The sequence below is a fragment of the Aquarana catesbeiana genome, linkage group LG04, assembly GCF_042186555.1.
Source record: "Aquarana catesbeiana isolate 2022-GZ linkage group LG04, ASM4218655v1, whole genome shotgun sequence".
NCBI lineage: Eukaryota > Metazoa > Chordata > Amphibia > Anura > Ranidae > Aquarana > Aquarana catesbeiana.
The window spans coordinates 193,843,957-193,867,473 of NC_133327.1; positions in this window are offsets into that span (position 1 = coordinate 193,843,957).

Sequence of the window (23,517 nt, forward strand, 5' to 3'; positions counted from 1 at the left end):
GATCGCTAACAGTTTTTTTGGTAGCGTTTTGGTGAACTGGCAAGCACCAGCGGCCTAGTACACCCCGGTCATAGTCAAACCAGCACTGCAGTAACACTTGGTGACGTGGCGAGTCCCATAAGTGCAGTTCAAGCTGGTGAGGTGGCAAGCACAAGTAGTGTCCCGCTGCCACCAAGAAGAAGAGAAACAGGCCCTTTGTGCCCATAATGCCCTTCCTGCTGCAATCGCCAATCCTAATTGGGAACCACCACTTCTGCAGCACCCGTAATTCCCCCATTCACATCCCCAAACAAATGCAGTCGGCTGCATGAGAGGCATTTTCTATATGTCCTCCCGAGAACCCCTACCCAACGAACCCCCCAAAAAAGATGTTGTGTCTGCAGCAAGCACGAATATAGGCGTGACACCCGCTATTATTGTCCCTTCTGTCCTGACAATCCTGGTCTTTGCATTGGTGAATGTTTTGAACGCTACCATTCACTAGTTGAGTATTAGTGTAGGGTACAGCATTGCACAGACTAGGCACACTTTCACAGGGTCTCCCAAGATGCCATCGCATTTTGAGAGACCCGAACCTGGAACCGGTTACAGTTATAAAAGTTAGTTACAAAAAAAAGTGTAAAAAAAAAAAATAATAATATATAGTTACATAGTTACATAGTTACATAGTAGGTGAGGTTGAAAAAAGACACAAGTCCATCAAGTCCAACCTATGTGTGTGATTATGTAAAAATTTACATATAAAATTTTAAAAAATAGTTGTCGTTTTTTTGTTCTCTCTCTCTCTCTATTCTCTCTCTATCGTTCTGCTCTTTTTTACTGTATTCTATTCTGCAATGTTTTATTGTTATTATGTTTTATCATGCTTGCTCTTCAGGTATGCAATTTTTTATACTTTACCGTTTACTGTGTTTTATTGTTAACCATTTTTTTGTCTTCAGGTACGCCATTCACGACTTTGAGTGGTTATACCAGAATGATGCCTGCAGGTGTAGGTATCATCTTGGTATCATTCTTTTCAGCCAGCGGTCGGCTTTCATGTAAAAGCAATCCTAGTGGCTAATTAGCCTCTAGACTGCTTTTACAAGCAGTGGGAGGGAATGCCCCCCCACCGTCTTCCATGTTTTTCTCTGGCTCTCCTGTCTCAACAGGGAACCTGAGAATGCAGCTGGTGATTCAGCCAGCTGACCATAGAGCTGATCAGAGACCAGAGTGGCTCCAAACATCTCTATGGCCTAAGAAACTGGAAGCCACGAGCATTTCATGACTTAGATTTCGCCGGATGTAAACAGCGCCATTGGGAAATTGGGAAAGCATTTTATCACACCGATCTTGGTGTCGTCAGATGCTTTGAGGGCAGAGGAGAGATCTAGGGTCTAATAGACCCCAATTTTTTCAAAAAAGAGTACCTGTCACTACCTATTGCTATCATAGGGGATATTTACATTCCCTGAGATAACAATAAAAATGATTAAAAAAAATGAAAGGAACAGTTTAAAAATAAGATAAAAAAAAATAATAAAGGAAAAAAAAAAAAAAAGCACCCCTGTCACCTCCTGCTCTCGCGCTAAGGCGAACGCAAGCGTCGGTCTGGCGTCAAATGTAAACAGCAATTGCACCATGCATGTGAGGTATCACCGCGAAAGTCAGATTGAGGGCAGTAATTTTAGCAGTAGACCTCCTCTGTGAATCTAAAGTGGTAACCTGTAAAGGCTTTTAAAAATGTATTTATTTTGTTGCCACTGCACGTTTGTGCGCAATTGTAAAGTATGTCATGTTTGGTATCCATGTACTCGGCCTAAGATCATCTTTTTTATTTCATCAAACATTTGGGCAATATAGTGTGTTTTAGTGCATTAAAATTTAAAAAAGTGTGTTTTTTCCCCAAAAAATGCGTTTTAAAAATCGCTGCGCAATACTGTGTGAAAAAAAAAAATGAAACACATACCATTTTAATCTGTAGGGCATTTGATTTAAAAAAATATATAATGTTTAGGGGTTCAAAGTAATTTTCTTGCAAAAAAAAATAATTTTTTCATGTAAACAAAAAGTGTCAGAAAGGGCTTTGTCTTCAAGTGGTTAGAAGAGTGGGTGATGTGTGACATAAGCTTCTAAATGTTGTGCATAAAATGCCAGGACAGTTCAAAACCCCCCAAATGACCCCATTTTGGAAAGTAGACACCCCAAGCTATTTGCTGAGAGGCATGTCGAGTCCATGGAATATTTTATATTGTGACACAAGTTGCGGGAAAGAGACAAATTTTTTTTTTTTGCACAAAGTTGTCACTAAATGATATATTGCTCAAACATGCCATGGAAATATGTGAAATTACACCCCAAAATACATTCTGTTGCTTCTCCTGAGTACGGGGATACCACATGTGTGAGACTTTTTGGGAGCCTAGCCGCGTACGGGACCCCGAAAACCAAGCACTGCCTTCAGGCTTTCTAAGGGCGTAAATTTTTGATTTCACTCTTCACTGCCTATCACAGTTTCTGAGGACATGGAATGCCCAGGTGGCACAAAACACCCCCAAATGACCCCATTTTGGAAAGTAGACACCCCAAGCTATTTGCTGAGAAGTATAGTGAGTATTTTGCAGACCTCACTTTTTGTCACAAAGTTTTGAAAATTGAAAAAAGAAAAAAAAATGTTTTTTCTTGTCTTTCTTCATTTTCAAAAACAAATGAGAGCTGCAAAATACTCACCATACCTCTCAGCAAATAGCTTGGGGTGTCTACTTTCCAAAATGGGGTCATTTGGGGGAGTTTTGTGCCACCTGGGCATTCCATGGCCTCCGAAACTGTGATAAGCAGTGAAGAGTGAAATCAAAAATTTACACCCTTAGAAATCCTGAAGGCGGTGATTGGTTTTCGGGGCCCCATACGTGGCTAGGCACCCAAAAAGTCCCACACATGTAGTATCCCCATACTCAGGAGAAGCAGCTAAATGTATTTTGGGGTGCAATTCCACATATGCCCATGGCCTGTGTGAGCAATATATCATTTAGTGACAACTTTGTGCAAAAAAAAAAATTGTCACTTTCCCGCAACTTGTGTCAAAATATAAAATATTCCATGGACTCAACATGCCTCTCAGCAAATAGCTTGGGGTGTCTACTTTCCAAAATGGCCCGTGTGAGCAATATATCATTTAGTGACAACTTTTTGTAATTTTTTTTTTTTAGTCATTATTCAATCACTTAGGACAAAAAAAATTAATATTCAATGGGCTCAACATGCCTCTCAGCAATTTCCTTGGGGTGTCTACTTTCCAAAATGGGGTCATTTGGGGGGGTTTTGTACTGCCCTGCCATTTTAGCACCTCAAGAAATGACATAGGCAGTCATAAACTAAAAGCTGTGTAAATTCCAGAAAATGTACCCTAGTTTGTAGACGCTATAACTTTTGCGCAAACCAATAAATATACGCTTATTGACATTTTTTTTACCAAAGACATGTGGCCGAATACATTTTGGCCTAAATGTATGACTAAAATTGAGTTTATTGGATTTTTTTTATAACAAAAATTGAAAATATCATTTTTTTTCAAAATTTTCGGTCTTTTTCCGTTTATAGCGCAAAAAATAAAAACCGAAGAGGTGATCAAATACCATCAAAAGAAAGCTCTATTTGTGGAAAGAAAAGGACGCAAATTGGGTACAGCATTGCATGACCGCGCAATTAGCAGTTAAAGCGACGCAGTGCCAAATTGTAAAAAGTGCTCTGGTCAGGAAGGGGGTAAATCCTTCTGAGGCTGAAGTGGTTAAAGCAGACCTTGCATTATTATGGAAGGTCCACTTAATACATAGGGACCCTCCCCATCACTATAATTCTTTACTAAAAGTAGGTATTGCTTTTACTTACCTGACTTCTATATTGTAGGGGGTGAAGTGACCATCCTTCTGAAGATATCCTGAGTACACAAGATCTTCAAAGGTGTCACTCCAGCACAGTGCAAGAACATCTTCTTGAGAAATTTTGGACTCTCATTATCTCCCAGGATGTCGCCAGAAAAAGCCTGATATTCTTTTAGCCTGTGCACTGTTGGGTTGAAAGCCATGGATAGAGTAAGAATAGGTAATTACTTTTTGAAAGCAGCTCATCTTGGTAATAGAGGGATCCCTGATAAATTAAGAGGAGCTTGCATTTATACTGCAGAGCCTGTTTAATGTTTAACGGGACTTATACTGCATTAAAACACCCTAAACGGTACAATTAATTTGAAACTGAAATGTACAGGTGTGTTCCTTATAATGAATCAAATGCTAGTTCTCTTTTTCTAATGAAGGTCTGAAAATAAAGGCAGGCTTCTTTGTTACAAGTCAACTGATTCATTCTTGTCTAACATTTGTTAAACAACCAAAGGCAGTTCACTATTTTATTTTGTATGGCAATGTAAATTACATATATTTATTATCAATGGAAAATCTGAAATGGGTGAAGCAAAAGGTGGTGAATTGCACTTGTGCTCTTTCCTATTATCTGATCATTTGCTTTTGAATTAAAGCCAAAAATGCATGTTGTTGTCACGTTAAAGAGGAAGGAAGGAGCTTACTATATTTCTGGCACATCAACAGTTAATTTGATGTACTTGTAGCACGTTTGAATTGATAAAACATACGAAATGTGCATGTAATCCAGATATGTACTTAATACATTTATGTGTTAATTTTTCCTTGGCATACGTATTAAACAAAACAATATATGTATGTCAATTACTGTACAAAAGAATGTATCATCCCTAGAGCAGGAATAGGGTTTAGCTAAACAGTAAGTGCATGAAAAATAAGATTGAAAAAAAAATAATGAGTATTTAATTGTCTATGTTTCTTAAAGTGATTGCAAAGCTCAGCTTCTGTAGTATTTACTTGGCTCTTTTCAAAACACTTATGCCCCGATCGGATTTTCCGACAACAAATCATGGATTTTTTTCTGAAGGATGTTGGCTCAAACTTGTGTTGCATACACACGGTCACACAAATGTTGGCCAAAAATTCCAAGCGTGAGAGCGCAGTGACGTAGAACACGTACGACGAGCCGAGAAAAAGGAAGTTCAATAGCCAGTGTGGCTCCTTCTGCTTGATTCAGAGCATGCGTGAACTTTTGTGCGACGGACTTGTGTACACACGATCGAACTTTCCGACAACAAAGTGAAGTTGGCAGAAAATTTGAGAACCTGCTCTCAAACATTTGTGTGCGGAAATTCCGACAGCAAATGTTCGTTGGAGCATACACACGGTCGGACTTTCCGACAACAAGCTCACATCGAACATTTCCCGTCTGAAAATCTGACCATGTGTACGCGGCTTAAGGGGTTGATTTACTAAAACTGGAGAGTACAAAATCTAGTGTAGCTCTGCATGTAAACCAATCAGCTTCCAGGATTTTTTTCAAAGCTTAACCACTTGAAGACCAAGTCTTTTTGTGGCACTTTTTGTTCACAAATTGAAATCAGTATTTTTTGCAAGAAAATTACTTAGAACCCCCAAACAATATATATTTTGTTGTAGTAGAGACCCTAGGGAATAAAATGGCGATTGTTGCAACTTTTATGTCACACTGGGGGTCACACTGTAGGCAAATCCACTTTGCACTACAAGTGCAAAGTGCACTTGAAATTGCACTTGGAAGTGCAGTCGCTGTAGATCCGAGGGGGACATGCAAGGAAAATAAAAAACAGCATTTTTGCTTCCAATGACTGGATGATAAAATTAGCAGAGATTTCCTTCATTTCAGATCTACCCCTCAGATCTACCCCTTGTAGTGCAAAGTGGATTTGTCTTTCGTAAATAACCTCCACTGTATTTTTTTCAAATTAAATTTTTTGGGAAGAAATACATTTTAATGAATAAAAAAAAAAAAAAAAAAAAAAAATATACATCCCAATTTTTTGTACTATATGAACGATGATGTTATGCCGAGTAACTAGATACCCAACATGTCACACTTTAAAACTGCGCACACTCATGGAATGGCGACAAACTAAGGTACTTAAAGTGATTGTAAAGTCTTGTTTAAAAAAATAAATAAATAACAAACACATTATACTTACCTGCTATGTGCAGTGGATTTGCACAGAGCAGCCCGGATCCTCCTCTTCTTGGGTCCCTCTGCGGTGCGCCTGGCTCCTCCCTCCTGTCGAGTGCCCCCACAGCAAGCAACTTGCTATAGGGGCACCCGAGCTGAGCTGCAGCTCCGTGTGTCCATGAAGATATAGAGCTGCTATTCAGCCCCGCCCCTCTCTTTCCCGATTAGCTAACTGACTTTGATTGACAGCAGCAGGAGCTAATGGTGCTGCTATGGTGTCTCAGCCAATCAGGAAGGAGAGTCTTGGAAGGCTGAGGGAATCGTGGACATCGCTGGATAGAGATGGGGCTCAGGGAAGTATTAGTCAGTGCTGGGGAGGCTGCTGCACACAGTAGGCTTTTTATCCTAATGCATACAATGCATTTACCACTTTAGCCCCAGAAGGATTTACCCACTTCCTGACCAGGCCATTTCTTTGCGATACGGCACTGTGTTGCTTTAACTGACAATTGCGTGGTCATGGGATGCTGCACCCAAACAAAACTGATGTGCTTTTTTTCCACAAATAGAGCTTTCTTTTGGTGGTATTTAATCACCTCTGCGTTTTTTATTTTTTGTGCTATAAACAAAAAAAGAGCGCCAATTTTGAAAAAAAATAAATGAAAATTTTTACTTTCTGCTATCAAACATTTCCCCACCAAAGAAGTAAAACAAATAATTTATTCATCAGTTTAGGCCGATATGTATTTTTGGTAAAAAAAATCGCAATAAGTGTATATCAATTGGTTTGCGTAAAAGTAGGAGGTAGATTTATGGCATTTTTATTATTTTTTTACTAGTAATGGTGGCGATCAGTGATTTTTAGCAGGACTGCGTCATTGCGGCGGACAGATCAGACACCTGACTGACATTTTTTATTCTTTTTTGGGAACCAGTGACTTTATTACAGTAATCAGTGCTAAAAATATGCACTGTTATTGTACTAATGACACTGGCAGTGAAGGGATTAACATCAAGGGCGATCAAGGGGTTAAATGTGTTCCCTCACTGTGTGTTCTAACTGTATGGGGGACTGTGTCACTGGGTAAACACAAAGATCCATCTTTCTACATAGCAGAAAGACAGGATCTGTGTGACCTCCCCTGTCAGAATGGAGATTTGCTTTGTTTTACACAGGCAGATCCCTGTTCTGTCACTGCTGAAACGATTGCGGGTGGCTGGCAGACATCAAGTCCACCGTACCCACTGATTGACTCCCCCCCGCTGGCCAATGGGAGTGCATGCCCATAAATGTGAGTTCCCACGCCAACATACAGCTGAGGCGATTTGCGGGAACGAGCCACCTTGCCGCAGGATAATGACGGCGGCTGGTCGGGAAGCAGTTAAGGTAAAAAAACTTTCTGCCTTTACAACTCCTTTAAAAATCTCCATAGGCGATGCTTTAAATTCCTTTACAGGTTACCTGTTTAGAGTTACAGAGGAGCTCTAGTGCTAGAATTATTGCTCTCACACTAATGTTCGCGGCGAAACCTCACACGTGTGGTGCGAATACCGTTTACATATGCGTGCACGACTTAAGTATGTGTTTGCTTCTTCACGCAAGCATGGAGGGATGGGGGCGCTTTAAATCTTTCTTTTTTCTTAATTATTTTATTTTTTATTTTTACACTGTCCTTTTTATTTATTTAATCACTTTTATTCCTATTACAAGGAATGTAAACATCCCTTGTAATAGAAATAAGGATGACAGTTCCTCTTTATGGAGGGATCAAAAAGACCCCAAATCTCTTCTTCACCTTTAAAAGCAAAAGATCAAAAAATCTTTTTTTTTTTTTTTGATCTTCTGCTTTAAAAAAAAAAATAGTTTACTTCCACCCTGGACTGGAAGTGACGTCATGATATCGCTCTGGTCCTCCAAGGCCATAGAGGTGATCAAAGATGATCTACTCTTCGATCGCCTCTGTAACCGGCCAGTGGCACCATCAGATCGTTTTCTGGGCGAGCCGGTGGAAATCGGAAGCCCGAGAGACACCAGCGAGCAGTGGGAGAGGGGGGACGTTCCAGCGGCTCATGAGCTGCTCAGAACACTTTTAAGAGAAAGCCAGCAGCAGGCTGAAAAAAACAATACTGAGAATATGGCTGATAGTGTTGGGCGAATGGTTCGGGCTGAGCAGTTCGGCCCATTTGGGTATTCTCTGAACACCCAAATTTTCTGTGCGTTCAGTGGGCTGTTCGCCCGCCGAATGCATAGTCAATATGTTTTTAAGGAGCGGGGCCTGGGAAGCCGGCCACTGCGTCTTTTACAACAAAAATCCATATGAGACCCTTATCCGAGCATGCAGCCTGGCAGGCCAGGAAAGGGAGGGGAGTGAGTGCCCCCCTCCTGAACCACACCAGGCCACATGCCCTCAACATGGGGGGGTGGATGTTTTGATGCAGAAGGGGCTCTGCCCCCCCACCTCAAGGCACCTTGTCCCCCTCAAGGGGACAAGGGCCTCTTCCCAACAACCCTGGGCTGTGGTTGTGGGGGTCTGCGGGCAGGGGGCTAAACAGAGTCTGGAAGTCCGCTTTAACAAAAGGGCCCCCAGATCTCCCAGCCACCCATTCACCAAAAATAAATAACAGTAGATAGGTTTTTGTACAATGTACCCCATACTCATTTACATGAGGGGGCTGGGATCTGGTGCCCCCCACCTCAAATCACCCCCCCCATGTTCAGGACATGTTCAGGACATGTGGCCTGGTATCGTTCAGGGGGCCTGGCATGGCTCAGGGGGTCCTTTGGGCCTGGTCTGGATTTTGGGGGACCCCACACTGTTTTTTTTAAATTTTGATGTGGAGTTCCCCTTAAAATCCATATCTGACCCAAATTGCCTGGTATAGATTGGGGGGGACCCCTGTGCCTTTTTTTACATTCTTGTATTCCCGGCAATTTAAATGTAATTTTTTTCTCATTATATATGTCAGTTTTGCTGCAGCAGGTTCTATATACGGTCCAGATGCGTCATTTTACAGGCAGACTAAGGGGACCCCCCAGGCACTATATTCAAAGGAATTTTTCTGATCTTTATAACTGCATTCAACCTTCAACATGGGTATGCTTTCCTGCTTGGTTAGAGATAAATCTGTTCATTTGAAATATACAACATCTAAAATGCTAGTACTGCCAAGGTTCGTTTACTGATCATGAAAGATGTGTAATAACTTTCAACTATGTAACTTTTATGTGTAAAATTATGTAACAATTTTGTTTAGTGTCTTTACATAGAGCACTGTATGGGGACAGGACCTGGAGAGAAGGCAGTTGCCCCAAGAATAAGCATACCATATCACCCTTGAAATTTCTTCCCTACTCTGCAGGCTTCCACGTCACTCCCTGTGTTGCTGATCTGCTTAACATTTTTAAAAAGAATGTGTAGTAGTTTTGTACTTAAGTTTTGCTTTTAATGGTTTATGAATTAAAAATAACATTTTTACAAATATATTTTATTATTTTTAGGTCCTATTGACATCTGAGTTTTTTGTAGCTCAAAACTCCACAAAATCCCATGTATTTCAAAGGTGGTCATTCACATTTCGAGCTCAGGTGCCTGTAGCTCAACACTTGATGATCCTAAAGCTATATAAGCTTTTTTTGAGGAGAAATGATAAGACAACATCACATGCTGATGGTGGTCAATGTGCGGATAGTCGCCAGTTGGGGGTTATTTAAGGCGGGCTGTTGTTGATCCCCCCTTGTGGAGGATGTTGTTGGGAGGTGACCAGATGCAGGACCTTATCCGGGTGGGTTTATACTTGGTTGGTTGTCTATACTGCATAGCCTAGGGGCTCACCTGTTGGGGATGGGCATGGTGGGGTCAGTGTTATTGAGTAATGTGTGTGTATTGCTGGGTTGTAGTGGATGATTTTGGTGAATGTGACACAGCCCTATTTAATAGGCATCTATGGCTTACTTGAACTTATCATGCTTTTAGGAAAATTTGCTATTCTTGTGACCCTCATTGGGATGAGTGGGTCCCAGTGTGTGAGCTTGCTAAGATGAGCCCTTCAAGTTCAAGTTCTGGTGATTTATTTCTCCCCCCATTTTATCTCAGGTCAGTTACTTGCTTGTAAACATCTGAGGTTAAAACTGATTTATGTCTTCCTTCCCTTGTTCCTTCTCCCCCTCCCCGCCCCCCTTCCCCCCTTTTCCCCCCTTTCACTCTCTGCCCCTCTTTATCCCCCCCCCCCTCTTTTCTTGCCCTCACCTTCTTTTCCCATATCTTCCTCCCTCCTTTTTTAAACCCCTCACCCCCCCTGTTTAATTTAATTTATTTGTTATTTTCTCCCCTTTTGATCTGGGTTTTCCTACCCTACTTTTTTCCTTCCTTCCCATTCTTTCCCCCCTTTCTTCCTTCCTCTTTTTTGCCTCCCCCCCCCCTCCTTCCTCCCCCTCTTCACCTTCTCCTCTCTTCCCCCTATTCCCCCACCCCCCTCCCTATACTATACTTTTTTTTGCATTCATTACACTTTCTTTCAGCAGGGCATAATGTTTTTTCCATACAATCCGTATCCCTCTATTTTCAATTGTAGTTATTGGTTGTTGTACCAGTCTATATGCTTGTTGCATGCCCATCCCCCCTCCCCCACCCCCGTGCTTGCTGTGGGGAAGACTAGATGATGCTGCTGTCTTGGTTGCCTCTAAGTGCTGACCCTCATTGGTAAGTGGCATTGTGACTGTTTCCCCCCATATTACTGCCCATTGTATTATTTATGAAGGTTTACCTTTTAAAACCTTCCATTTTGTTGTCTTTTATCTTGTCCCTGGAGAAACACTCCTAAAACTCTGAGCAATCTTTCTGTACTAGTATGTATTTATGACACCTCTATTTCTATAATTATTCATAGAATGAATTTGCATAAATTTGCAAGGCTTGGAAATCCTTTTATGTTTTTCAAAATCTAATTAAATGAAAATATGTCAGTATCTTTTTGGGTATATTGTTTATAAGACATAAATTCGAACAAGAACGCTTCTAAAAATGTAAAAAGGATTCTTTTTTAAAAGGCACATGAAAGAATTAGGTTAACTGTTTTACCATGAAATTGAAATGAATTTGGAGTGTTACCTTCAAACAATGCACTTTATTTTAATAACAACAGAGGATGGCCCTTTTAAAGTGAAAGCAAGTTTAAATACAGAACAAAAGGACTTTGCAAACATGTTAAGAGAGAAATTAATGGGTTGCCATAGCAGACCATTTCTTTAAAATGCTAGTTGCTTGACATTCTTTTTCTGACCTAATGGACCAATACTTTCTCAGACACCAATCTAAAAGCATGCAGATCAGGAAACTCAGGGTAAAGTCTAACTTTCCTATCTGCACATCGGTCCGTGTCCGTGATTGAAAGTATAGAAACCAGAAGGTCTGTTTAACAGAAGCTCACAGGCTCCCCCCAAAAAATTAAAAGTCAGCAGCTACAAATACTGTAGCTGCTGACTTTTAAGATAAGGACACTTACCTGTCCAGGGATCCAGCGATGTCCTCACCCAAATTGATTCTTCCATCGGCTTCAGGTGCAGGCGCCAGCATAGCAAGTAAGAGAAACAGAAAGTGAAGCTTTGCGGCTTCATAGCCGGTTTCCTACTGTGCATGCGCGAGCCATGCTGCGCCTTGTGAATGGTTCCGTAGACTTCTGGGACCTGTGATGTGTCCCAGAAAGCTGTGGGGAAGGAAAGGGAGACTAAGCTTTCTTGTCAAAACCAGGTACCCGCTCCCCCCTCCCCCCAAAAAAGTGCTAAATGTGACGAGGGCAAAGGTGCAAACAAGTGAAGCTTCCCTTTTTGGGTGCAACTTCACTTTAGGTGGGCATAATGAATTTGGAAGAACATAGAAGAACATAGAAAATCCAATTGTCATGGCTGTGTTACTCAGCTAATTTTTGCAGCCTCTCTGGGAACTTGCTCTTCTTGTGTTCCATCTTGAGTGTTTCACAGACATGAAAGATCTGGTAGTTCAAGTTAATCATACACTTGAGTGTTCCACAGGTCTGCACTTGCACCATCTAGTGATTTTTGTTATACATGGAACTACCCACCTGCACATGTAAACAGTTACCCTAAGTGCTATATAGGGAGGTGCTTAGCTTTAGCAAGATGCTTGAGAAAAGACCTCACTCTGTGATTCTGTTCCCAGGCTCCTGTTCCCATGACCTTGCTCCTGATTTCCTGCTCCAGTTTTGGATACCCATTGCTGACTTGGCTTGCCTCTGACCATGATTCCAGTCTGTTGCCCTCTCTGACCTTTGCTTGTTTTTGAACCATTTCTGTTTGCCACTTGTCCTGAGTCCCTGCTTGTCTTAGACCACAATTACCGCTCAGTTTTATACTTTATCTCAATGCTGTCTGTTGCTCCCTGTCTGGGTGTATTCAAGGACCATAACTTGAGAGTTGCTCTACTGCAAAGTTCCTCCCCACTTGTGGGAAATGTGATGATAATGAGGTCTGATGACCCCAAACTGAGTGGGGGGAAGTCAAATTGCACATGATGTCATTCTCTTTTTTCTAAAATTTTCCAGTCTGCAATAGATCATCTAGATTTACATCTGGTATTTGTGCCCCAGACAGGGATGACAAATTATTAAAGATATACCTCTCTATGCTTACCAGAACACAGCTATAGAGATTAAGTAGATTAGGAAATGTAATGCCTCTTCACAGTCTGTAATGAACACAATCAAGTTGAATAAATAAAGCTGCCAGCAGGACCGTAAAGCCCGCTTTGCCAACTGTGAATGAGACAGATGCAAATAGCTAATTGGATGTCACCAGCAGGATATCTGGAAGGTAGAGCACTGAGAAGCAGAGACCTTCAATTAAGTATGTCATAAACTCACTAGGTACAAGTGGTTTGGCACGACCTTAAAGCAGCTCTAAAGGCAGAAGGCTTTTATTCTAATCATTAAAGTAAAAAACCTTCTGGGTGCAGCCCCCCCCCCCCTTAGATTTACCTAGGCTCCATCTTGATCCAGCGGCATGTATGAGAGCAGTGGCTCTCCTGGGTCTCTCTCTCCTCATTGGCTTACACAGCAATGGGAGCCATTGGCTCCTGCTGCTGTCAATAATAGTCAGTGACCCAATGAGGAGAGAACAGGGGGGGCAGGGACAAACCATGCTCTGCGTTTGAATGGACAATGTTCATTCATGGGAGCATGGCTTTGGAGTGAGCCTGCTTAAGTACCCCCATAGCAAAAGTCTTTCTATTGGGGGCACTTGACAGGGCGGAGGAGCCAGGGCTGCCGTCAGAGTACCCAAAAAGAAGAGGATTGGGGCTGCTCTGTGCAAAACCATTACACAGAGCAGGGAAAAATAACATGCTTGTTGTCCTGCAAGCACACCGCTCCAGTGTGAAAGCACTCGGGCTTTCACACTGGAGAGACAGGATAGGCTCTTTACAGGCGCTATTTTTAGCGCTGTAGTGCCTGTAAAGCTCCTCAGTGTGAAAGGGGTCTTAGTGGTAGCTATTTTTTTGTTGTTGTTGTGTGTGTAAAGTGTTAACTGCGGAGTTGACTGGCCTCCAGTGACAATCACTCTCATTCTGCTGGCACTTAGATTGATGTCACATGAGCTGGAAAATCTCTTTTCAGGGTGAGGCTGAGAGTGCCTACAGGGTATACTGGCGAATGCCAGCCAAATCCTTAGAGCTTGTGCCCCTCTTTAGGGCCTACATTCATCTAGTGATGTGTAAATGACATTATTCTTGTGTAAGCAAAACTAAAGATAAGTATCCAGTTCTCGTGCAAAGAGGCGTCAGTCTGTGTGCTGACACTGTGGAGAGCAGACCTCTGTAAGCAGCTCCGGCCATCCGATCACTCAGCTCCGGCCATCCAGCCACCCAGCTCCGGCCATCCGGCCATCCTTTTTGGACCCCTGGATCCATCCTTGATCCATCCTTGACCCCCTTGCAGCGGTTCAGCGGGACCCCCTCTCCCTCCCCCCCTCACTGACCTACATCCGAGGGCCGCATCCAGCCAGCCGGCCGGCCGCTTAGGACACTCCGCGGCTCCAGCCTAGCTCCTCTGCTAGCTCGGTAACACATCACCGCCACTCCTCAACATCACCGATCATCCGACCACCAGTTCCGACCAGCTCCGACCATCCGACCACCCCCTCCGTGGATCCTCGAACTCATCCCTGACCCCCCCCACAGCGTCACTCCGATATCCCTCTCCCTCCTCCCTACTGACCTTCATCCGGGTGCCACGCTCAGCCAGCAGGCCGGCCGCTCAGGACACTCTGCGGCCCGGCCTAGCTCCGGCTGCCAGCTCGGCAGGACATCACTGCCACCCCGCACCACAGCCTCGATCATCTAGCCTCTCAATTCCGGCCTTCCAGCCACCCATCCTCAGATCCGGATTTAGCTTGATCCCCCCCTGCAGCGGTACACCGGGACCCCCCCCTCACTGACCTACATCCGGGCGCTGCATACAGCCAGCCGGCCGGCCGCTCAGGACACTCCGTGGCCCCGGTCTAGCTCCGGCTGACTGCCCGGCAGCACACTACCGCCGTTCCTCACACCAACCGTCGGGTAGCTCGACCGGTGGACCCGTGCCCCCCCTCCCCTTCTGCTCAGCCTACTCCACACCAGATCTATCCGCCTACCAACAGCAGAAGGGTCCGGGTACTACGCTAGGACAGCCCGCGGCTCGGGCCTAGCCGGCGGCCATCTTGGTACTCCCTATTGCCGGCCAGCCCACCGCGAGGGCCTAGCCGATGGCCATCTTGCTACACCTCAAGGCCGAATGGCACAGCTTCTTGGGCCTCCTTCTTAAAGGCCGCAAGCTCTCCGGCCGCATCACCTCCTGACTGGACCCACCTCCCACAGCCCCCTCAGTCCCCCCCCGGACACCACCGCAGCCGCGGTCCAATCACCCCGCTCTAACCGCTAGATTTGGTGGGACAGACCACGGCTGTGGCCTAGCTCCAGCAGCCACACCCCCCCCTCCCACTCTCGTCCAACAGAGCCCCTGCCCCTCCACACCTGGAAACACCCCCCTGCTACTGGACCTCACTGCAGGGGGCACTGGTTATTCACCAGAGGCCAGTCTACCGCAGATCGATCCAGGGCCCAAGCCCGATCACCCCCATCAATTTTACCAACCGCCACTCAAAAAAGACTAAAAAAAGAACAATTACTAAAGACCAACCCACAATCAACCATCAGAAACAAGGAGACATCGACCCAACCACAACAACTAGCATGCGCCATGATCAACACTAGATCTGCAGTCAAGCACAGGCTGGAAATCCACGACTTTATCATCGAAAACAACATTGACTGCCTCTTCATTACAGAAAGCTGGCTAACACCTGACTGCAACACCATCCTAACTGAATTGGTGCCCGAGAACTATAGTATCCTAACTGAGCACAGAATAGGAAAAAAAGGAGGAGGCCTAGCAGTGATTTTCAAATCGCACCTTGGGTTTTCCAAACCAACTTTACAGAACTCAGTGCCTTTCATGGAAACACTCTCACTGCAACTTCAAACAACACCTCAAGACACCATTCACATACTACTATGCTACAGACCACCAGGACCAAAGACCAATCTTCTTACTCCACTCACTGAATTCTTCTCAATACACACCCTGAAAACCAAAAACATGCTGGTACTTGGGGATTTTAACCTCTGGGCAAACTCTGCCCAAGACTTCATCGCAACCGCCTGCATCAACCAAATGGAAGAACTAGGCCTTCAACAGCTGATAAATGCTCCCACACACGGTTCAGGACACACTCTAGACCTCATCTTCAAACAGAATATGGACATGAACATACTTGACAACACTCCACTACCGTGGACGGACCACCACGCTATCAACTTTAAAATCACCATCAACACCACCCCCCAAAAACAGAAACGGGCAACAACAACAAACTGGAATAGATCCAGAAGAAACTACACTCCGAACTCTTCAAAACCACACTATCAAACAAAATACTTCTGCTAAACTCAAACCTCTCAAAGGAACAAACACTCAACTCCCTAAACAAGGTATTACTACAAACAGCAGACTCAGTGGCGCCAAAATGCAGAACACCTATCCGCAATAAAAACCTCGAGATGGTTTAATGCCACGCTCACCCTACTCAAGCAAGGACGTAGAAGAAATCCCACCAAGGAAAACCGTACCAACTACAAAGAACTTACTGTGAAATACCACAAGGCAATCTTCAAAGCCAAAAAAGAACATTTCTCGGACACCATCTCAACTGCCCTAAACCGTCCGCGGGAACTTTTCAAATTAGTCACTCAGTCAATGAACCCAACCTGCTTAGAGCCACCCGGAAAAAATACTCAAGAATTCTGCAATGAATTATCAGATTACTTCATCGACAAAATCGACAACATCAGGAAATCAATTCATCAGAAAAGAACAACCAACCTCACTCAACCAAAGCAAAAAGAGGATATCTACATGAACATCACACAACCACCGAAATTTTCTTTGTCCCCAATCACCACTGACATGACTATAAACATCATCAGAAGCCTTCGAGACAGCACATCACCAAACTACATCATTCCCACAAAACTCCTGAAAGAATGTTCCGACATCTTGGCCCCCACTCTTACACACCTCATAAATCAATCATTCAAAGAAGGGACTGTACCGACCTCCCTCAAGCAAGGCATCGTCAAACCCCTGCTGAAGAAACCCAATCTCGACCCTAAGGACCCTAACTGCCGCAGACCGATAACAAGCCTCAACACCATCTCCAAGATTATGGAGAAAGCAGTAGTACTGCAGCTACAACGCCACCTGGACACACACCAACTCCTGGATCCTCTGCAATCAGGCTTCCGCCCGGGCCATGGCACAGGAACAGCACTCCTCAAAATATGGGACGACGCCCTTGAAGCAGCAGATGACGGAGAATCAAGTCTCCTGGTACTGTTAGACCTCAGCGCAGCATTTGATACAGTGGACTACAACACTTTACTTGTCCACCTCTCAGAAGTGGCAGGAGCTACAGGTCCTGCTCTAAAATGGCTTGCATCCTTCCTAGAGAATCGCTCTCAGATAGTGAAACTAGGAACATTCACCTCGAAAACCCGAGCAATCTCATGCGGAGTTCCTCAGGGCTCACCCCTGTCACCAGTGCTATTTAACATCTACATCCGCCCACTTCTCAATATCATCAGGAAAACGGACCTCTGCTTCCACTCATACGCTGAAGACACCCAACTCTACTTTCGCATCACCGGACAAAAAAACCATCATGGACAATTAGAGGAATGCCTCACTCTAATCGATGACTGGATGACCATCAGCTCCCTCAAACTTAACGGTTCAAAAACAGAACTTCTTCTCCTACACGCCAACAAAAATTCCAAAATTAAGACCCCGTGGACACCTCCCACCATCCTCGGACAGACCATCTCTCCAAGCATCAAAGCCAAGAGTCTAGGAGTCATCTTTGACTCAGGAATGACAATGGATGCACAAATAGGATCAGTGGTGAGCGGATCCCACCATCTCCTCCGCCTCCTACGTAGGCTCATCCCCTACATCCCAGAAGAGGATAAAGCGGCAGTTGTGGGAACAATCATCAATTCCCGACTCGACTACACAAATTCGCTCTACGTAGGACTACCCCAATATCAGCTTGCGCGCTTACAACTCACTCAAAACACGGCGGCAAGACTGGTAACGGGAAAAAAACCCTGGGAATCTATTTCACCATCCCTAAAGTGCCTACACTGGCTAACCGTAAAGAATCGGATCAAATTCAAGACCATCTGCCTCACCCACAAATGCATAAATGGAAACGCTCCGCTATATCTCCAGGAGAAAATAAAACACTACACACCTAATGGCAGCCTTCGATCAGCTAACCAAAACCTCCTCATCATTCCCAAATACCGCTACAAAGCAAAGGGAGAACGAAGATTCGCAGTCCAAGGACCTCAACTATGGAACGCTCTTCCGACCAACATCCGCAGGGAAGAAAACCATCAGGCCTTCGGGAAAAAACTAAAGACCTTCCTGTTCTAAGAAGCTGGCAAGAGAGAACGCTTTCTAGCGCCTTGAGGCGATTCAGTTTGCATTTGCAGCGCTCTACAAATCCTTAATTCATTCATTCATTCAGTCTTGTTGTGAGGTCTTCTGACACTTGTTGTGAGGTCTTCTGATACTTCTGTATATTTCATAGGACCACTGTTTACGAATTAGCTAATTTGCCTAGCAGCAGTAAAGCATATGGTGGAAAGAATCGATATTCAGATGCAATTGTTTACTGATTCATGCTTAACAGACAAGTAATGGTCCTTTTATAGCAGTCAAACCAAGAATGATAACTTTGAAAACATAATGATATCATTAGTAATTCCCAACCTCTCATGTGCTAATAGAAATGAGCAGAAATACACCAAGCTTCAAGTTACTCTAACCACAAAAGTACAGCTTGGCACTTTATGATGTCTAGCACACGACTTAATTTAATGCTTTTTCCCCCCAAAACAGCTTTGCTTTACTGGATTACTTACCACATGCCCCAAAAAGGTTACCTTTACTGTACTTATTAAATGAGCATATGATAAAAAAACATGCATAAGCAAGTTATCATCAGTGAAAAGAATAGCCATGACAAAACAGTAATTAAAACCAGAGATAGAGGGAGAGCTATCTGTATGCATATGCCACTTTTTCCTGTAAAAGTAAAGCTTGGATAGTGCTCCTGTCCTTAACTGGTTGTCTAAAATAATCAGCAGCTTCAATAAAAAAAGTTTGGATGAGGTGGCAGGGTGAGGTTCAAAATTCATGGTTTACAGAAAAAGTCAAATTTTGCATGTAAACTTAGCTGGCTTTAAAGAATATGTAAACCCAAGATTTTATATTCCTGATATGTGCCTGCTCTACCATGTACTTGTATGAAAAAGTCTCCTGTTCTCTTTGTATCACTTCCTTTGTGTGAAATGCCTGGTGTTCCTGCGAGTCCCTCTGCTTTCCTATTAAAAACTGACCACACTAAGAACACACCATGGTCAATTCTCTAGCTATGTTGGGAACTCAGCCTACTCTCCTTAAGTGATCAGACTTGTCTTGGTACACCCCCCTTTTTTTTCCCTGCACAGACAATCAGCAGGAAGTTCAGTGTGCTGCTGTTTTTCCTCCCTCAGCTTTTATGCAGCTGAAAACAGAGAGAATGTGATCATTTTATATCTATACATGTAGCGGTCACATTTTTGATATATGATCAATGTTATAGCTTAGCATCTGGCGCCATCTAGCGGCCAAAATATGAAAGGACTGCAATTTTATTTTTCATTGTTCAAGCAGTTGACATGGAAGTGTTTTGTTTGTTTACATGGACATTAACTTGACCTACCCATAATGCCCATTAACTCCCATGAACATCAGGAGAACAGAACTGCATTGTGGGAAGACTATAAAAGGGCTTGGCGCGGCCATCTTAGATATCTTGTAAACGCATGGTCAGCCTGGGAGGATATGTGTGAGGTCTCCAGCGCAGCGCGGCCAACCTCCACGGAAGAGCAATCCGAGCAGCAATACTGTGACACACCAGTGAGCTGGGCTGGGCGGAACTTTCTGACAACACTGACCTGGTTGGGTGAGAGGGCTGTTGCCCAAAAGTTTCCTTGATGCACTTTCACACATTCATCTGTATAATACAGAGTTGCTGGGACCCATAGTCCCACAAGCAAAGTCAAAAGGATTAGACTGCGCTGAAACTAGGCCCGGGCCTGTATATCATTGAGGATCTGTTACTGTGTCATTGGCATCAGAGATAGTTGCAGTATCGCTGTACCATAATTTTGATTCAATATTCAGCTTGCTTTGATCGGGAGTCATTAACCATTGGATTACAAATTCACTTTATTCATAGCTAGCAGAAGAAAGAAGAAAAGAAGGACTGTCTAATAAAACACAAGGCGTTGTGTTTCATTGCCATATTAAAGTTGTTGTGATATCAAGTAATGGTAGCTCCCTAAAGATTGTACTATACTTTATTAAATTAACATTTGATTTCCTTATAGTTACAAAGCGTGCAAAGGATAGGATAGTGCTCATAGTGAAATCAATTCACTCTGCCATTTATCCTATTTTCTTTAGCATGTTACTAGCAAGTTAACTCAAACACTTTACATCTGTATAATACCTTTGTACGTTGAAATCAGTTGAATGTCATACTACGTTGGTCTGACAGTACAACTATTGTAGTGTTCTACTTTAAAGCAAATACAGTAAACAAAGTTCTTGTTTAAGTATTATTGTGTTGAGTGTTGTTTTCCTTTGTATGATTAATGACCAGGTGGAGACTGGAGACTAAAGGTAAAGACAAAAAGGTATATTGCATTGTATATTGTGAAATTGTCTTTAGGTTTTTACCGCACACTATAGTACACCACAGCTGTGTCAAGGGGACTGAGAGAAATCAAAGGGGTAACGAAGCAGAGTACAGGCCCAATTGAAATACAGCAGTTCCTTCCGGGGTCAGTGCTACATACACAAATGTTTTGCCTTTCAATTCTATTTTAACCACTTCCGGACCACCGCATGTACGTCCCTACTTTGAGGACGGATAGCGTTGTTATGGCAGCAGCTAGCTGCCATAACCCCAGTATCCCCGTGTTCGGCCGGCGGTCCGGTACAAGATAAAAGTGGTCTCTGCGGCAGATGCGCCTCAAGATCACTTCTATTGGCGGTGGGAGAGGGCCCCCCCTCCCGCCACAATCCGGTGCCCCCCGCCGCTTACCGGAGCCGTCGGCAGCGGCGGAGGCGATCGGATCCGTCCTGTGGCTGTGCATGGAGACGAGTGAGGGGAAGTTGGCCCCCACCTGTCTCCATGACACTGCAGGGCGGAAGCGACATCAAAACATCACTTCCGCTCTTAAAGGACCATTTATTTTTTTTCATTTTTTTAAATGACAATTTTTTTTTTTTTATTGCATTTTAGTGTAAATATGAGATCTGAGGTCTTTTTGACCCCAGATCTCATATTTTATAGGTCCTGTCATGCTTTTTTTCTATTACAAGGGATGTTTACATTCCTTGTAATAGGAATAAAAGTGACACTTTTTTTTTTTAAACACTGTAAAAATAAAAAATAAAAGGTAAAATAAATAAGAAAAAAAAAAAAAATTAACACGCCCCATCCTGCCGAGCTCGCGTGCAGAAGCGAACGCATACATGAGTAGCGTCCGCATATGAAAACAGTGTTCAAACCACACATGTGAGGTATCACCGCGATCGGTAGAGAGAGAGCAATAATTCTAGCCCTAGACCTCCTCTGTAATGCAAAAAATGCAACCGGTAGAATTTTTTTAATGTCGCCTATGGAGATTTTTAAGGTTAAAAGTTTGTCGCCATTCCACGAGCGGGCGCAATTTTGAAGCGTGACATGTTGGGTATCAATTTACTCAGCGTAACATTATCTTTCACGATATAAAAAAAAATTGGGCTAACTTTACTGTTGTCTTATTTTTTAATTCAAAAAAGTGTATTTTTTAAAAAACTGCGATTGTAAGACCGATGCGCAAATACGGTGTGACAGAAAGTATTGCAACGACCGCCATTTTATTCTGTAGGGTGTTAGGAAAAAAAATGTATAATGTTTGGGGGTTCTTTCTAGCAAAAAAAAAGGAAAATTTATTATCAAATGCTTACCGTAATTTTCCTTTCCTGATGGACTCCATGGCAGCCTACGTGTGGGTTAACCCCGCCTCCTCTCCAATGCTATAGGACCCCATTCCCATAAATGAGTGCTCACCACTAGCTACTGCGTTCCGTAACTAGCCTACTCGTTGACCAATGGGTGGGAACTCCGTCTGCCATGGAGTCCATCAGGAAAGGAAAATTACGGTAAGTATTTGATAATAAATTTTCCTTTTTCCTGACAGACTCCATGGCAGCCTACGTGTGGGAAATAACTAGCCAACCACACGGGTGGGTATGCATGATCAAAACATAAATTTTAATTTGTCCTATCGGTCGATAGGATTTGTAACCCAAAGTTTACAGAGGATAGAGAGGCAGGCTCTATACAATAATGCAACATGAAGGTATTAATAGAAGCCCATGAAGCTGCCTTGCAGATGGTATCTGGAGCCACATGTCGAGCCGCTGCCCACGAGGCTGCCATTCCTCTGGTGGAATGGGCTGTCACCGTCTTTGGAGGAGCCAAGCCCTTAGCCCTATATGCCTGTTGTATGGTCTGTACGATCCAGGACGCGATAGTCCTGGTTGAGGCTTTCTTCCCTATATTGCTGCCTGAGTGAAGCACGAAGAGATGACTAGAACGTCTAAAGGGAGAAGTAACTTTGAGATATTCTTTAATAGCTTCACCCACATCTAGAGGGTGATTCTCAGTGGACCCTGGGGTCCTAAATGTAGGTAAAACGATCTCTTGATTGACGTGGAATACTGAAGACACTTTTGGGTTGGAACCCAGCATAGGAATTAGGACTACCCGGTCCGGGAAAAACGTTAGGAAGGGTTCTTCGTGACCAAGTGATGCAATTTCAGAGACCCTTTTGGCTGAGGTAATGGCCACTATGAAGGCCACCTTTGCTGAAAAGACCTTGATAGGGAGCGGGGAGGGCCCCGAAGTACTGAGTCCAGAGATCGAGTCAAGGACTAATGGAAGGTCCCATTTGGGGAACCTAGGCTTTCTCTGGGGCTTGAGTCTCGATGCGCCTCGGAAAAATTGTCTAACCAGAGGATGAACTGCCCGTGAAGTGCCGGAGAAGGCCGAAAGTGCCGAAACTTGGACTCTCAGAGAGCTGACAGATAGATGTAAATCTAGGCCCGTTTGGAGGAAACTGAGAACGTCCTGGACTTCTGGATGTCTAAAAGACCTGCCCTGAGGAGAGCAGAACTCCACGAATTTGGACCAGATCCTTCCATAGACTTTATTTGTACTGGATCTTCTCGAGCTCATGAGAGTGGATATTACTTCTGAGGCACAACCTAGGGATTCCAGCCTCTCCCTCTCAAGAACCAGACCATCAGTCTCAGCACCGCAGGACAAGGGTGCAGGACTGACCCTTGAGAAAGAAGGTCCGGTCTGAGATGGAGAGGCACTGGGTCCCGACAGCTGAGCTGGACCAGGAGAGGGAACCAGGGCCTGTTCGGCCAGTAGGGAGCTATTGTCACCACTTCCACTGGCTCCGCTCGGAGCCTCTGCAGGAATCTCAGCATAACTGGCAGTGGCGGAAAGGCGTATGCCCGCTTGAACCTCCACTGATCCGTCAAGGCATCTGTCCCAATGGCTTGACTGCAGAGCCCCCGGGTGTAGAACTTCTTCAGCTTGCGATTGCAGGGGGAAGCAAACAGATCTACTTCGGGATCGGTCTTTAGTGACAAGATCCACCTGAACGTCTCTATGTGGAGAGACCACTCGTTGTTGTCCAACTCGGTCCGTGACAGGAAGTCTGCTTGAGTGTTTTGGACCCCTGGGACAAAGACTGCCGAGATGTT